Source organism: Haliaeetus albicilla, chromosome 4, assembly GCF_947461875.1.
Source record: "Haliaeetus albicilla chromosome 4, bHalAlb1.1, whole genome shotgun sequence".
NCBI classification, from domain to species: Eukaryota; Metazoa; Chordata; class Aves; order Accipitriformes; family Accipitridae; genus Haliaeetus; species Haliaeetus albicilla.
The window spans coordinates 13,590,736-13,607,209 of NC_091486.1; the positions used below are offsets into that span (position 1 = coordinate 13,590,736).

The 16,474-nt window shown below is 40.5% G+C and overlaps 1 protein-coding gene across 1 annotated transcript in view; it reads right to left on the bottom strand.

Moving 5' to 3' along the window:
• SLC49A4 (solute carrier family 49 member 4) overlaps positions 1-16,474 on the bottom strand; it is a 66,120-nt gene that overhangs the window by 46,185 nt on the left and 3,461 nt on the right. The window lies entirely within an intron of this gene.

Sequence of the window (16,474 nt, forward strand, 5' to 3'; positions counted from 1 at the left end):
CTCAGCTCAAGTTGTCAGAGGTTGTAAATACAGTACATTAGAAAAAAGCTACAATTGACTGATTCCTTGAATATGTTTTTTCCTCATACTGCGATTCTCGACTGAGAAGCACTTAGATTAGAAACAACTTTATCTTAGTGCTGCAATTCCTTTTGCCAGCAGTTTACTTGCTGCTGCTAGAGTGTTTCCATCAGCAGCAGAGAACAGTGACAGCTGAGGGGCTTAACCTCCAGAATCTTGTAAAACACTAAAATCATAAATATGCACAATTAAAAACCGCTGATACAGTCTATATCTGTGAAGTTGTAAAACTTCAAACAATTTCACAGCAACAAACAGAAAAGAAAGGGCTTCCGTGTTCTCAGCAGAACATAATAAAAACAATTAAACGATGACAAGCACAGAGCATCTCTAATGTTTAGGTGAAACTAGTAACTACCCAAAACACAGATTGAAAAAGAACAAGTCCCTATGATACCTCGCCCAACAAACAAATAAAAAGATTTTGATTCTTTCTAAAACTGCCAATTCTCAGAAATGCGCTCCCTCTATGTTACTGCCTCCTCTAATCAGTACAATCAACCAGTACTCACATTCAATATTTTGACTCTGTGTGGATTGGGGGGGGGGGGGGGGGGTGGATTAGATCATGTATTTTACCAAAATGTAATTTTACAAGACAAGACATCACTTTGCTTTTATTGCAACAGCTCTTAGGGAACCTCACTCACGGGTACGCAATTCCTGCACAAACCAAACCAAATAGAGCTCATCTCTCAATCAACCTAGTCCAAGACAACCCAGGGAAAAAAAAAACCCTGAAATTAATGCTACAGGTTTTCTGAAATGGAAGTACAACTTCCTTCGGTATGGCTCAGTCATTAAGGAAAGGAATGCAACCCGCAGTCCTGTGACTCTGAAGGACACCTCACATCCCTGATGCCCTGAAGAAGTATCATCAGCTGAGAATATTTGTTTCCTTAAAGGATTTCCAAGTCCACCCACACTTATTTGCTTGACTCTGTGCTCAGCCAGCACACGTTGCTGTTTAACTGGTTTTTCAAGTGTGCATGTTCAGAGCGCCCTAACTAAAAGTCCGGACAATACAGCTGTTCAAAATCCTGTTGCTGTTCATGTTTGCTGGGCCACCATGTGAGCCTTCATGCCTTGCTTAACCCCATATTACCATACTGTGTATGTTGTGGGAGTAATTATTTGTATTAGGATCGCATATGTGATGCCTTCGCCTTTTCTCCTGGGCAATGAATCTCTGTTAGCATTGCTTTTGTGCATAAAGAGAACTTGTACGCAACGAGAATTAGAATTTTATTGATGGAAAATTGAAACACAAATCTTTCAACTGGAAAATCTGAAGTTTTCCATTTGGAAACACTGCTGCAATGTTTCAGGAAAACTCTACTAATGTACGCACCATCAGGGTCTTTTTGAATTACATTTCACAAAACACAGCATGTTCTGCCTTTCAGGAGAGACAAGGACAGAGACAGCCTGGAAGGTCCTGCTCACGAGGTGCCACAGGAGGCATAGACCAGGTGCAAGCCCAGGGCACAGCAGTAAATGAGCATTATACAGAAATTTAAGTTTAAATCACCAGAGGACACAGAGGAGCGTTTCCAAATCAAAAACTTCTATTTGATTTTTAATTAAAAACAAAACAAAAAACCACACAAAACAAAAAAACACAAACCATGAAAAGGTTTTAATTTAAATCTGCAGAAAAGTTTCCTAAGAAAAACAACACACACTTCAGTGAAAACTGAATTGGATGCCAAAGTTTTCTCCCAGCCCTAAATTTAGGCTTACCTTTAATGTCAGCCTTACATGTTGGGTAACTTTAAAACAAAATTATCAGTTAAAGCCTCACAATCATGTATGTTTGGTCTTTCCAAACATTCTCTTAAGTCCTCATCTTGAATACTATACACTGTAATGCACCACTTATAAAAGTTTTGATTGCATAGATTATTCTTTGGCCCTTCTTTTCTTCCATCCTAACATGTAAACACACTTCCGTTAAAGTTGCATGTTGAAAATTATGACACCAAAGCGAACAAGTAAAACACTGTCAGACAAGCAGCATATTCGACATTTTCTTTGCTAATTACATGATGTATTTATACCCTCTAAGCACCTTCCCCTTTTATTTTGCTTTACATTTGCACTCCTTGAATCCATGCTCCTTTTCATCTTTGTTAGAAATTGGTCTTTAATACTATTTTTGTAATTATTTCAGTATTTTTGCTTTGAACGTTGCAGTGGCCCTTAATCTGAATTGGACATCTTGTATTACTCTAAAAGGTGCACCCCAGAGTGTTTCAGATAGCAGCATGCATCATGGGGACAATAAACCAAAGTAACCAACCAAGCCTGAAGAAAAAGCCTGTGAACCCTGCAAACAATTATTTCTCCATTTTAAAAGATCTAAGTAATTCATACAACCAAGATTTTGAGTAGATGTAATTAACTTCATTCATTTCACCCTGTAAATGCAAGTGGTTATTGATGGGGGGAGGGGGGACTACAGCTTCTTAAAATCTATCATCTATTTTTCAGTCCCGTTCTATCAGAGGTTTCTGACACATGGCCGGAAAGGGAAGAAACTCCTTTAAAGGGATTTTCTGCCAGTGGAAGAAGTTCTCTGTTCTTTGGAGCCTTTCTCATTAGCTGCTCATTCCCACCCTGTTCTTGCTGGAAGTTTCTGGGCCTCACAGGTGCCACTGACTGTTGAACAAAGCGTGGCCATGTTCAGAATGGCCAAACAACATCGACAGTAACAGAAAAGTCCGAGCTAGCAGAAGAAATTGAGTCACTAATTAAAAACACCATATTAATTATCATGTAAGAGTGAAACGGTTGATATTGTTCAACTGTTTAACCCTCTTGTGGCTTTACAACTTATGTTTTTATTTCTTTTTAAAACAACCACCCCCAAACTCCTGCCACCATTAGAGATTTAACACAAACTCTCAACCCACAGTCCCCTTAACTCTCCTGCAAAACACAGACTTTTAACCCTGCCAAGACCATCTTGTACTAGTAAACCTAAATGATTACCTGTGCTGGCAGGATATGCTGACTCGATCTGGCCTCTGGGACATTTCTAGCTGGCCCACTAGTTTCCTTTCCTCTCTGCTGGGAAAGCAGCTGCTGCGGCAACGCACACGGCCTGATGAACCCCCAGCCCCCCACCACCTACAACCCAACACAGAAAACGAGCAGACCCCAACCACGCCGCGCCGTGGTCTCACACAGGAGCGGGCGGCAGCGGCGGCTGGAGCCGCTCCTCAGCTCCCTCACCGCAACATCAAGTGACGGCATCTAAGACGTGGGTGTTGCATCCTCCACGGCTCTTCCAGCACACCTTACTTTCAAGACACTTCAGTACATGAAAAGAAAATTCTTCCCCCCCGCCACACACTGCATTACTGACTTGTAATCCTGTTAAGTGATTTATTATGCCCAGCTTAATAAGAAACTTCATAAAAGGTGTTGTACGGCTACAAGGAACTCCTCATTCCAACTATTTACACATTATCAGTTTGTCATTCAGAGAACGCGATTAACAACTGTTTAATGCTTGTGTAAGCTTTTGAGAAGTATGACCATTCCTTCTCTCACCTGTCAGTCAGCCGTTACGATAAAAGATCATAAAACACGTGACTGACAGACTGTAAAAACCAAATCCTTACTCACACAAAACACATGTTCAAGTCAAAATTGTCCTCACGTTGAGAAGCGGGAGTTCCTCCTTCTGCTGTCTAGTGGCAGCGAACACCCTGGGCGTCCCCCGGCACGGGCCCACAGCAGCACCCTGGTTCCCCAGAGACTGCGACAGACCCGCGGAGAGCAACACGCCTCTCGTTCAGAGCGTCACACAAATGTCAGATACTGAGTTTCGTTTTTCCCTCCCTCCTAGCGAAGCGTCCATCTTAGGGCGAAATTCCAGTTGGATGCGCAGAAAAGTTCTCACCTTTCTGCTAAGATTAATTGAAGTTTGGCCAGAGGAAAGGCCGCCGGCTTCAGGCCTCGGCCCGGCATGGCAGCAGCGGGTTTCCCTCATACAGCTCACACACCCCGCTCTCGGATGCATTAACATTTGAGGGGTTTCCTTCCCTCAGCTGCGATACTAGAATCAGTGCTCACAAATATTGAATGTAACAAGGCTCTAATTAGAAACGAGTGACATCAGCCTGCTGCACATTTTCACAGTTTTTAAAGACCAGGCTGGAAGCAAGAACGGTCCCTTCTGACACGGAACTAGGAGCATTTGCTTAACTACTCTACTATTATTTTGACTAAACGATGTCTAGCTAAAAAAAAAATTAAATCCCATCTTGGCGCACACACACCAGGAAATTAAAAACTCCCCAATTTCAACAGATGTTCCAACAATTCACTGATAAATTGTGCTTTTCCTTCCAATTCAAAGCAAATGCAGTTTTCAGACAAATTCTTGCTTTGCCTTTCTTGACAAAACAAACCACAGGCTCTTGCATTTTTCCTTCTATGAAATTCACCTACAAAAAAGAACCTTTACCTTTGGTTTCCGTAAGCAAAGCACTGAGCTCCATCTTCTACAACTTTTCTTTGGTCCTGGAATTGTTTCTGTGTCTTGTCTAAATGCCCTCGTTATTGTTCAAGCATCCTTTTTTAAATGGATTTCTTTCTGGATACCAATTCTCCATTTCATAGGATGGGTCTGTTTCTCTTCCTCCTTAATGCATGCCTTTACGTTTAGCCATAACAAACCAAAAGCTTGATTAAACAGTTGACTTTGTCAGGGAACCCTGAAAGCTCTGCACAGAAGTTCCTCCTTCATCTTTACCTACTGCTCCAGAAATCTTTGTCTTTTAAATATAATTCTAGCAAAATTATACTAATAGCTGTGCCATTTACTCTCATAAGATCAGTTATCTTTGTCATGATTAAAATACAAAAAAAATTGCCACCTTTCTAATAAACACAGTGAATAAAACTTCCGTTGTGTCTGTACTTTGCCAAATTGACTACTGCCATTAAGAAGGATAAGCAGCAATCCTCCTTCAGAAGTATCCTTGCATCAACCAATACAATTCTCAAAAGAAAATAACCTTTTCACTGATGTAAAAAGACTTCATAGCCAAGATGTGGTCCCAATCTTTCTGCTAACACATGGAACAAACCTGAAAAATCAGTATATCAGACCTGCCTCGGATTCCACAAAAGCACTTGATTGCAGAGGAGTACAAATTGTGTTTGGAAACTCAATGGAAAATAAATACATTTTGAAGAATAGCATCAACTAGACTCAGAAGCAAGAAAAACTGGGAACCAAATACAAAGACTGCATACAAGAGAGAACAACTACCAGGTCACATGTAGTTAATAAAAAATTACTCCTAGTTTGATGGCCAAGATATCATGGGGTGCTGTTAAGCACAATCTGGATCTCCCTTTCTCTCTGGCTGTATTATTCTGATGCTCCTGTTACTGCCCCATCTTTTGTAAGCTGTGTTTTTAAAACAAACTGAGGCAAATTGTTTCCATCCATTCCCCTGGCTCTATGTGATACTGCCAAAATAGCACCCAAATTTCAGCTGAAAAGATGTAGGACTTCAGTACTTTTTTTCTGATTGAAAATGAAGCAAACTTAATTTACGCATTTTGCGAGACAGGTGACAGCATCCTTCTGGTATCAAATAGTACGAACCAAGCTCCATCATAGAGGACCTGTTTGAAATAAATTAGATGCGAAGCTACGTTTCAAACCCCAGTCTCATCTAGGATGCAAAAATCGGACCTTTTCCTACACAAATCCTACAATACAGCCCAGTTCCACCTTTCAGTGGAGGACTGCACAGCAAGGGCAGATTCCACTGGACACTGTCCTTCAATTTCCATCTGACATAAACAGCAGGCAGATTGAGATCACCAGACAAAATATGTACTAGAAACCTCTTGAAATGTAGATGTAGGAGGTAATGATCTTCAGAGGGGCAATTTCTCTATAATACTGTACAGCTGTTGCCACAGAATCTGTCAGCAATAGCTGCCCAGTTAACACCCAGGCTATCAAGAGGAGTTTGAAATTTCTTGGAAATTAATTTATCTGCAAAATTTAAATTAAAGGAAACAAACTTTGTAGGTACAAACACAGCAACTTCAAGTAAAATAGTTGGTGTGGTTTGATACAGACTCTCTAATCGGGGTCAGAAATTCAGAAGAGCCAATATCCCAGAAGTGTCATCACCAGCAACATGGGGAACCCGCAGGGAAGTCCCTGCCAAATCAGGAAGAAAGACTGGTGCCAGGGACCAGATCTCATCCAACGATAAAGTTATTTCTGCTGCTAGCACTTGTTGGACAGACACAGCAAGGCTGCGTGCAAAACTGAAAATGAGGGCCAATGCTCGTCCCCAGTTTTTTTCAGTGTAACTCTCAGATTAAAAACAGGCATTCTCTGCATAAACGTCATCACGTGAGTCCTTATAAGAAGAGTATCACTCCTGAATTTTGCGGTTAGTTAAGAATCTTGTAAAAAATCCCAATATAACTAAGAGACTCAAAGCATAAAATTTAGCCAGCCAAGTGTTTCAGAGAGAAGACACTCATCTTGAGGGAAATGACTGAACACGTGTAACAACTAAAACAGATACAGAATCTGCTAGGACATAATTATGAGAAGTAAAGCTAAATATAATGCAATTGAGAATTATTATGACAATCATGCAACTACTCCCCAATTCCTGAGCTGCTGAATCTTTCTCTATGTGCAATTGTAAGGAAACCAAGACACTTAAGTAGTCGCACTCTAACTGCACCATTCGCTTCTGGTTTGTATTGTAAATACTCCTCTTGGTTTTTTGTTTGTTTGTTTGTTTTCTCCCTCCCACCCCAACATTCGCTAAAGCGTATTACAATCCTTGTTTTTCTGTTTAGTCTAGATATAAGAATTTGACTGCACCTCTTAGAAGGAATAACAAGCTATCACAACCATGTCAAGAGGCTGCAGGGTGCTTTTGTCTCGTTTGCATCAATGAGGTCAAGCCAATGCGATCAGTGGACCCATCCTGTTTTTAACATTATCCCAGCATATTAAGCAAGCACATAATCAATCTCTAAAAAGACGTCAAGAAAAGTATAGCTTAATTGTCCAGCTCTCTAATCCTCTACACTTAGTCGTTACAAACTTAATGACCCAAGATCTTATAAGGTATCTTACAGAGTTAGGTCCACTACCATGGATTTAACCATGGTTGGTGACAGACTATACCTGTAAATACAAAGCGTTTGTGCAGCAGTTTAGAAGTTTGGTACTGTAAATAAAGTAGTCCTTTTTTTTAAGATTTTTTAAGATTTTAAGAACTGACCAGGCTTAATCTGAGCTTTTGGATATATGAAAAGGTAGTTTGTAAGTATTGAAGTTTCCTTCCATATGTCAGCTAAGGATTTTGAGGCATCCTAACAGTTTAACATCAACAATGGAAAAACAAATGGCAAAAGATGCAGATTAAAAATCTGCATTGCAAGTTTCTACAAGTGTTGTAAATTCTATTTATCAATTGAGAGGCTGACATTTTGCCTGAACAGATAAACAAAGTGCTGAGTTGAATGGTATTTGCCTGGAGATCCAAATGCTGATTTTAGAATCAGTTTTAGACTCTTTACTAAATATCTCTGGCATGGTTTAATACCACATTTCTTGGCTTCAAACGAGACCAATTATTGTAGCTGTTTATTGATACTATACATTTTACTGCAGAGAGCATCCATTTTCTCTGCAACTAATCCAAGTGCAATGAACCTCTCTTAATGCTTGCAGAGCACCTCTGAGAGAAGAGAGCACTGGCCTGGGCAGCGGGATCTGCATCTCTTGACATGCCTTATGAAATTGGGCAGGCCACTTACCTTCTGCTTCACTTTTCTCTCCCGCTCCTTGTTTATTCAGGCTATAAACACATGACAACAGGAGCCAGTTTCACCATTAGTATTAGAAAGGCTACTAAATCAGGTCTTCTCTTCACCTGGGGTCAGCGCAGCGCTGGGATACAACAAAAAAACCCAACTATGTGAGTGCTTACTAAATGTGTGAAATTAATATATAAACACTTTTAAGAATTGTTTTTCTTCCTTCACCTCAGGTATCTGCTTTCTACTCCAATATTTACTGAAACATGAAGATTCAGGTGAACTGTTTAATCTGTCTTTTCCATTTGATAAACTAAAAAACTATGTGTGTGTGTACCCGTGTGCCAGTGTATACATACAGAGAGAGATGCAGAGCAACTGACAAAAACAGCTAATAATGCAGTCGAGGACTAAACATCTTCATTAATTTTGAAGCTAAATTATGGATGCTCATTAACAAGTCAAAAGTACAAGACAACAAGCCTTCTCTCTAGCTCTCACTGTTGTATTCCTGGATGAACGCCGGCAACTCAAGCCCTTTCAGCACCAAACAAGGGGAAGGAAGCTTTTTCTTTTCTCTTCCCGCTCATTTGAAGGACTCCCAATTGCCCAGCAGGCTTAATTACCACACAACTAACTACAGATCCTTACCTGCGCGACAAACAGGAAAAACAATCTCTCTTGTACACATCTATCAGGGAAAATGTTCTGTCATTGTCTTACTGTACTTGCCCACACCACCCAATGGTGCATGAAATTCTTCATTTCAAGAAATACAGAGGCATTTTGCTTTGCCACAACAGAGTATCAAGAAGCAACCACGCAGCAAGGACTGGCAGCTATGCTAGATACCGCCTAGTGCATCCACTAAGCAGGACACTAAGTGCAAAGTTTCTCCTTTTTACTACCCCTGCCGCAAGCTGGGGAAAAAAGAGCCCTAAGAGGCTCATCAATGTAATATCCATGTGGGTCTTGTGACTTGTAGGAAAGGTCACTGGAGTGAGCTCTCAATTTTCCTGTGTGTCAACAGTTTCAATGTTACTTTAACAGTAAAATGCATCAGACACTATTTAGGGTACATAGATCATCCTAAAAGGCACCCTTTGCAGCACTGTAATGGATCCTAAACCCATTACATTTTTTAAGGCTCCTGATCAATTCTTTAGGTTCCCATGATTAATTAAAAATATAACAACTCCACCTTCCTCAAATATTCAAAAGGGATGGCGCTCAACAAAAATAACCAAATAAAACAAAAAGTTTCTAAATGCAGTTGTACTCGACATCCTGTATTCCAGAAAAACATCAGCAGACTTTGCAAAAAGCAGAAGACCTCTCACTTTCAAAACGTATCACTCCCTCAGGCTGAATCATATGAATCTCCAGCTTTAAAAAGAGGAAAAATCTAAAAATCCTCTCTACTACAAATCTGCATGAGAAAGCTTAATTTGTAGCTTTTGAGGAAGTTGGAGCATCGATCACAAGCTTTTGCAGCACAATTATAGTTGCAGCACAGCTACAGAGCCACAATAGCACATGCACGTGAGAAGCATTAAAAAACAAAATTACAGCAGGAAGTGATGGAATAGCTCTGAATGTCACCACTGAGAGAGAGGCAGAGCAAGCCACTGCTTCCCTTGCCCCAGGATTATAACTAAAAAAATTCTTAAAGAAACTTGTACCAGCAAGGTATTTGGTCTGCTCAGCTGAGGCTATACTAGGTTGCCACTGGGAGAATTCAAACAACATGCTCCAAGAAAATTTGCAAAATATCCTAACAGAGAATTACCAAAACATCATGTTTCTTAAATTTACTTCTGCTCATCTCAGCACTGACCTTGGTTTTGGAGGGTTTGGGTGTTTTTAAACAAATATTTTATATAAACCAAATATTTTTGGCAATGTCAGACTACAGATTTTCACAACAGAGAACATTATTTCAGGATCTGTGCTATGCACTATCTACTTCTTCAGCTCTGAAAAAGCAAGCAAATATCCCTGTTTTACACAGCTCCTTTCCCACAAGCAAGGCATTTCTTAACAGAAAAAAAAAATATAGGCAGAAATTGGCAATGCAGAAAATATCCAAACTTTATTAACAAGTAATGAACCTCATTTTTGCATTTGCTTCAGACTAGTCTTTCACTCCTAAAACGTAACATGAAACTAACTTCTAAAAACAACATCAGCCAAAAATAATGAATAATTTTTTTGTTTGTTTGTGAAATGGTAATGCTGTTACTGGAATTTAGAAATCGGCAAAGCTGGGTTAGTTCAGCATTACCAAATGAAAATGGTCTTTCTTTGTTCATACTTAGTTTCTTCTGATAGGAAAAAGAAATAGTATCATATTAATTCTTTAAAGGAAATGGTTTTCTGTAAAGGAAGCAGATTCAGCTTTTGCAGGCCAGAACCTGATCTACTCTTTTAAAGAGAAAATGGAATTGTAAACTAATAGCTATGAATTATAAATACAGTATAAACATACAGCTAGCAAAACGAATGCAATACAACTTTCCCACGTTTACTACTTCCATAATAAAAATCTATGAGAAAGCCCAAGGGACTTTGCTAACAGTGGAATTATTGTTGCCATTTATGTTAGAGAAGTTAGCATCAGCTGCCTTTATGTAGCATGGCTGCCACACTGTTAAAAACTTCTCGAAGAAAGGAGATTGGCAAAATTTAAATGTTTTTAAAACACAGCAAGGCAGCGGACAACATAACGGTATTTTAGCATTTTCTGTCGCCTTCCACGAGGCTTTCCAGAAGGGGAGAGACACCAGCCAGAGGGGCCGCGTCCACCCCAGCATCCCGCTTGTGCCTCCATCATGAGGCCAGACATCTGTCACCACCAAACCCAGGCAAGAAGGAACAGCCGCCCTCCCCTGCATCGGCAGCGCCTGGGGGGCCCCGCAGGCAGCAGGCAGCCGTGGTCCAGGGCACCTCGGGGAGGCGGAGGGTGAAGGAGGGACCGATCCACCCTCTTGCCAGCAAAAGGCAATGCCAGGTGCAGTTCAGAGGTTGGGTTGTGCAGAGGCAAAAGATGGGGATCTTGTTGGAAATAAGAAAAGGCAAAAAAGGTCAATGGCGTTCAAAGAGACTTCCCAGCTCCTGGTTTTAAAAGCGCTTCTGAAGTCAGTTCACAAAAGCTGTGTTTGCTGATCTGCGGCTAGGGCGCTGTGCAGGCAGCCCAGGAGGGCTGCAGGCAACTGCCACCCCCATCATTTGCTGCTGGCTACCTAAGTCACATTTGCAACCACCCCTTGCTCGCTCAGCATCTCTTTCCCTGTGCCTCCTACTCATCTCGTTCCTCCACCTTTCCCATCCCCACCACTCCCTGCCCTCCAGCTCCAGATCCCATCTCTGCATCCATGCCTCCAATGCTTCACCCACTACCTTGTCCCCATACTCTCCCCTTCTCTCTATCTCTTCCCACCTATCCAAGGGCTTTTCTCACATCTGCTCTCGCTCCTTTGAGCCCTGAAGCTTCTCACATCCAACCTCTTCTACTTCTCAACAAGTGGAAGGAGTGGATGGCAGAGGAAAACGGAAGGACAAGATGTGCACACCACAACAGCAAGGAGACACACAGGTGAGGCAGGAGACAGAGAACAGGAAGGAGTCAGATTAGGAAGAATTTCGGTCAAGAGAAGGTTATGAGGGATAGTAAAAATACATGAGCATACAACAGGGGAGATATCAGTGCATAGCTACCGTAGTATTATACTCTCTGTAGTCAACTTCTAAAAGCTACTGTTGACAAAATATCTTCCCAGCTGGAGCTGTGTCCTGACCCAGTTCTGGGATGCTTAAGTGCTTTAACTCTGCTTGTGTTAACAGCTGCATAATAAAAGTAAGGGATCGTATTTACACTGGTAAATGATCTCCCTATTCATCAATTTGTCAACATCAAGGTATGGCAAGTTACGTACCCCACACTCACTGTGCCTGTATGCTCAGTGCACCAAAGCCTCAAGATAACGTTATCCTCAGATTACATGGCCACTACTAGTCTCACGTAAGCTATGCAAACACATTAGGATTTTACTTTCCATCATGAAAAAGTTACTTTAAATCCAGCATGCAGTTTCCTGATATTCTTCAGTATGTGGTATTTCAAGCAGCTGTCCTAGCACCACTGTCGCAGCTGCAAAGAAGTGTGCAAAGAGCACGGCAGTTGCGTAAAGGGTAGCCGTATAAAGAGAAATGTCTGTGGAAACACAGTACAAAGAGCCGGGGGATACCATCTAACAGAAAGAGCTAGCTCCAGAAGAGGACATCTGTCTACAGCCATGATTGATGCTTTCAACTCAACCTGGCCCATCAGGAGGTATGGGAAGTGCTGCTAACAATCAAGCTAGTATTGCTATGATGAATCATAGTGTCATCAAGTTAATACAACTCATCAGATCCTAATTAAACCACTCTATGTTCCTAATCATTCTGTGTATCTCAAGTGGTCTTTTACAGCATGCCTTACTCCAGTGAGGGTGGGCCAATCAATTCTCTAATGACTCCTCACTTCTGCAAGCACTTGCACAAATGCTCTGTGGACTTTCATGCAGCCACAGTGTATAAAATTAAGCAACAAAGGCTAAGTTTGGTTCAGCCTTCCTTTTTCTTTTCTTCTCATGGTATAGAGGAAAAGTACGTCTATACAAACACACACACCAGCAACTCATCAAAATAAGTTTTGGAAAATCAAGCTGATCAAATATCTGCTCTAGTGGGATTTACCTATATTCAGCTCTCTAATTGCTTCTTTCATCTTTCCACATGAAAAACAACACTTCATCTCATTTCTTCCAAGATTTGTTAGCTTAGGAAAATTAATCCCGTTCACAAAATTTGATAGGTGTGGATCAGTATCACTAATAAGACAATGAAATATGCATCATTCATAGCATGCAGTAGATGATGTCCACAGCATGAGAGAGAACAGACTGTGGTAAAACAGATATTTTCCTTCAAATTTCTTTTGCATTTGGCTGAAGTGCATCAATCACTTTCCTTTTCACCAAAAACATACAGCTTTCACTTCATCTGAGTCCAGGCATTCTCTTCCTCCCTGTCGTAGAGAATGCCTTGACTCATATGAAGCAAAAGCTGTATTTCATAGAATCATTAAGGTTGGAAAAGACCTTTAAGATCATCAAGTCCAACCGCCAACCATGCCCACTAAACCATGTCCTGAAGTGCCTTGTCTACATGCTTTTGAATACCTCCAGGGATGGTGACTCAACCACTTCCCTGGCCAGCCTGTTCCAATGCCTGACAAACCTTTCAGTAATGAAATTTTTTCCTAACATCCAATCTAAACCTCTCCTGCTGCAACTTGAGGCCATTTCCTCTCGTCCTAACACTAGTTAATTTGATAGGAGACCAGTACCTGCCTCACTACAACCTCCTTTCAGGTAGTTGTAGAGAGCGATATAAATGTAGAGAGCATATATTTCAATAGAATCAGTTGTTTACGATAAGACTACTTTCTGTAATCCCAGCATATTTCAGTCAAGCACCAGAAATGTCACACTTTCCTTTCTCACTGGCTCCTTGCCATTCTACCCACATTTTCATACCTCTAAGTTTTCCCACAGGTATTTGTTTCCTGTAGGCTGTACTAACCTACCAAAACCTTAATGTCTATACAAACCTTTTCTATTGTTGAAGTGTGTAAATCTGTTTAGCTTGATCTCACCAAATAATATTAAAAGTTTTACAGCCTCACACTGAGCCTTATCCTAGGCATCTGTAGCTGAGGTTCACACTTGAACTTGAGCCATGAATTATCAAATTGGTCATTTTGAAATACTGGCCACCTATCTTGCAGTCATGCATCTGAGATAAGAAAAGTCTATTTCTGAGATCATGACAAAAAGGAGCTGAAAATGTGTTTCTTTGCCACAAGGTAAAAACTCAGACTTTAAAGGTTCATAATTCACCTATTTTTGTCCTCCTTCTGTTAACCAAAACCCCATGTGTTTATGATAGCCTGGGACACGACAGAACTATGGATATTTCCATTAAAAACCTCTGCACGTTCTTGTGATTGCCACCATGGAAAGTACTTCACACTATCCATCCATACCAGCAGCAATACCTATCAGCAACTAGACCTGCTGTAATTTTTCCAAGTTATTAGTAACATGCTCCAATTTATATTTACTACCATGCTGTCTGAGAGCCTGAATGACAGACATGAACCCTGAAATGACAGCCACAATGGAAACACTTAAGGGAAAGAAAGTCTTCCCCATCTATTGGCTTCACTTGACCTTTCATGTTTCCACTGGCTTCTGAATAACCACCTGCTTCCTCTTTGCTCTCTGTACCCACCTTTACATCTCTCAAAATAAAACCAAAGGCATTTTATGAACACTTCCTAGATGAAAATCTAGGGGGAGAACAAGTTAACTTGAAGTCTTCTCCCTTCTGTCCCAATGACCCTAGATGTGAGTTAGAGGAGTCCAAAGGTCCCTTGAAAGTAAAATCGGTGTTTCCATGCATTTAGCACAAAGTGACTATCTGGGAACTTCAAACATGAAAGCTGCTATGCAGAATTCTCTTTATCCACCATGTGTAGTTTATTTTGTATAGAGAATAGTTATTAAGACATTTTTATATTAGTAAGGCCTGATTTAGTACTCATACTCAATATTCATGACTATTTTGTCAGACTGTATTAAAGGATTTAACCTCAAAATTCCCAGGTGGAAGAGATAAGAACTATCAAATGTCTCAGAGAAGGAAACTGAGAAGCATGATTTAGGAGACAGCAATGAAATCAAGAGTTTGATATTCAGGAAAGGAATAACTATTTGTACAAGTAAAAACATTCATGGTTTTAATAGACAAGCCAATCTCCATTAAAAACCAAAACCTGATTATTGAAGTTTTCTCTCTACTTCATAATTTAATCACTAGGATAACAATGCCATGTAAATTTAATTTCAGCAAAATAAGGTTACTAAGAACTATGCAACCCATGTAAGCATATATCATTTTATAAGGACCAAGAAATAGATTACATTTCACTGTTACAAGTAATGTGTCACATTTCTTCAAACTCAGTATAAAACTGTGTTCACTGTATTCCAAAAATTAATGAAAAATATCACCATTCTATTCAATTTGTTTAATGTAAGTTATCATAAAGTATTTCATTCTTCATTGCCTCTTCTTGCTTATATGGGAACATAATGAAGACTGACATTATATATTGCTTCTAGGTCTCACCTTGTAACTATGAACTTAACTAATAAAATAAACCAGTGAACCAGATCCATAGAAGTATGTAAGCTTTTGATTTGCAGTTAGATATATAAACATTCTAACAGTTCTGTATGCTTATATTTACAGTTCCCAGGAAATGAAACACTCAAGGCACAAAACACCCACAAACACTCAAGCATCATGTGACAAATTGTAGCTAATTTTAATCATGTAAACAACAAGGGTCCATCCAACTGCACACTGAAGTAATTTCCCATTTCATTTCAGTATTATTGAATCTCTAAAAGGTAATTATCATTTAAACAAGGACTCTCTAATCCTATTGCTAAAGAAAATGCACCAGATAAGACACATGTAGCTCCATGGCACACCCCATCTTTTAACCTTTCTTCCCTAAGAAACCAACCAAGACAACACCTGTAATTTTACTTACAGAAAAGGGTTTTCAAACCTACTTCAAAATGGCACATATTCAAAAATGATGCATGCAAATGTAATTCCTGAATTTCAACATGCACCCGTCCCAGAACAGGACTAGGACACATTACAGATGGTACTGCTGTCCCTATTACAGCACCCACCCAAGGAGCATGGAGAGCTCCCCCAGGCACCCAAGAAAAAGCACGCTGACAGAAGTCTCCATTCAGCCAGAGAAATCTGGGAGAGACAGCAACAGGAACGGGGCTTGCTCCCCAAAGAAGAATTTCCAACTGTGATACATGAGCCTCGCTAAGCATCTGAAAACAAATGTATTTTTGAGAACGACAAGAGCTCAGCAAAAAATACAACCTAGCTCTCAATTGACATGCCTTACAGAAACACCAGCTAAATCCAGGCTTCCTCCAACGCCTCAAGACCCTTTAAAATACAGTGTTAACACCCTTCAAAAAAATGTCTACTCGTTCTGAGTCTGTTCAGACCTTCAGGTAAGACTCTCTTGCAATTACAGCCTTGTGAAGACCATCACTACCCTTCTGACGAAAATTCACCCTCAATTTCATAAAAACCAGGAAATCCCTATAGATCCATAGGAACGCGGGCTTTAGCCAACCAAGACTGTTTGTCATGCTATTTCTGACACCAACACCCGTTCTGGGTCACCACCTTGGCAGAGGCATGCAGTTGCCTGTAGTATATACTGCAGAAATTCCCCAGGGAGCCAAAAGTGACACCATCTATACACCTCTCCCAGCCCAGGTATTGCCTGGGCTGCAGGCATTGCCTGTGTCAGCTGCAAACAGGCCTCCACAAAAAATCCAGGAGACACACTTGGCAGGTCAGGAGGGAAACGGTCACAAAGACCAAGAAACCCTTTGAGGTTAGAAAAAAA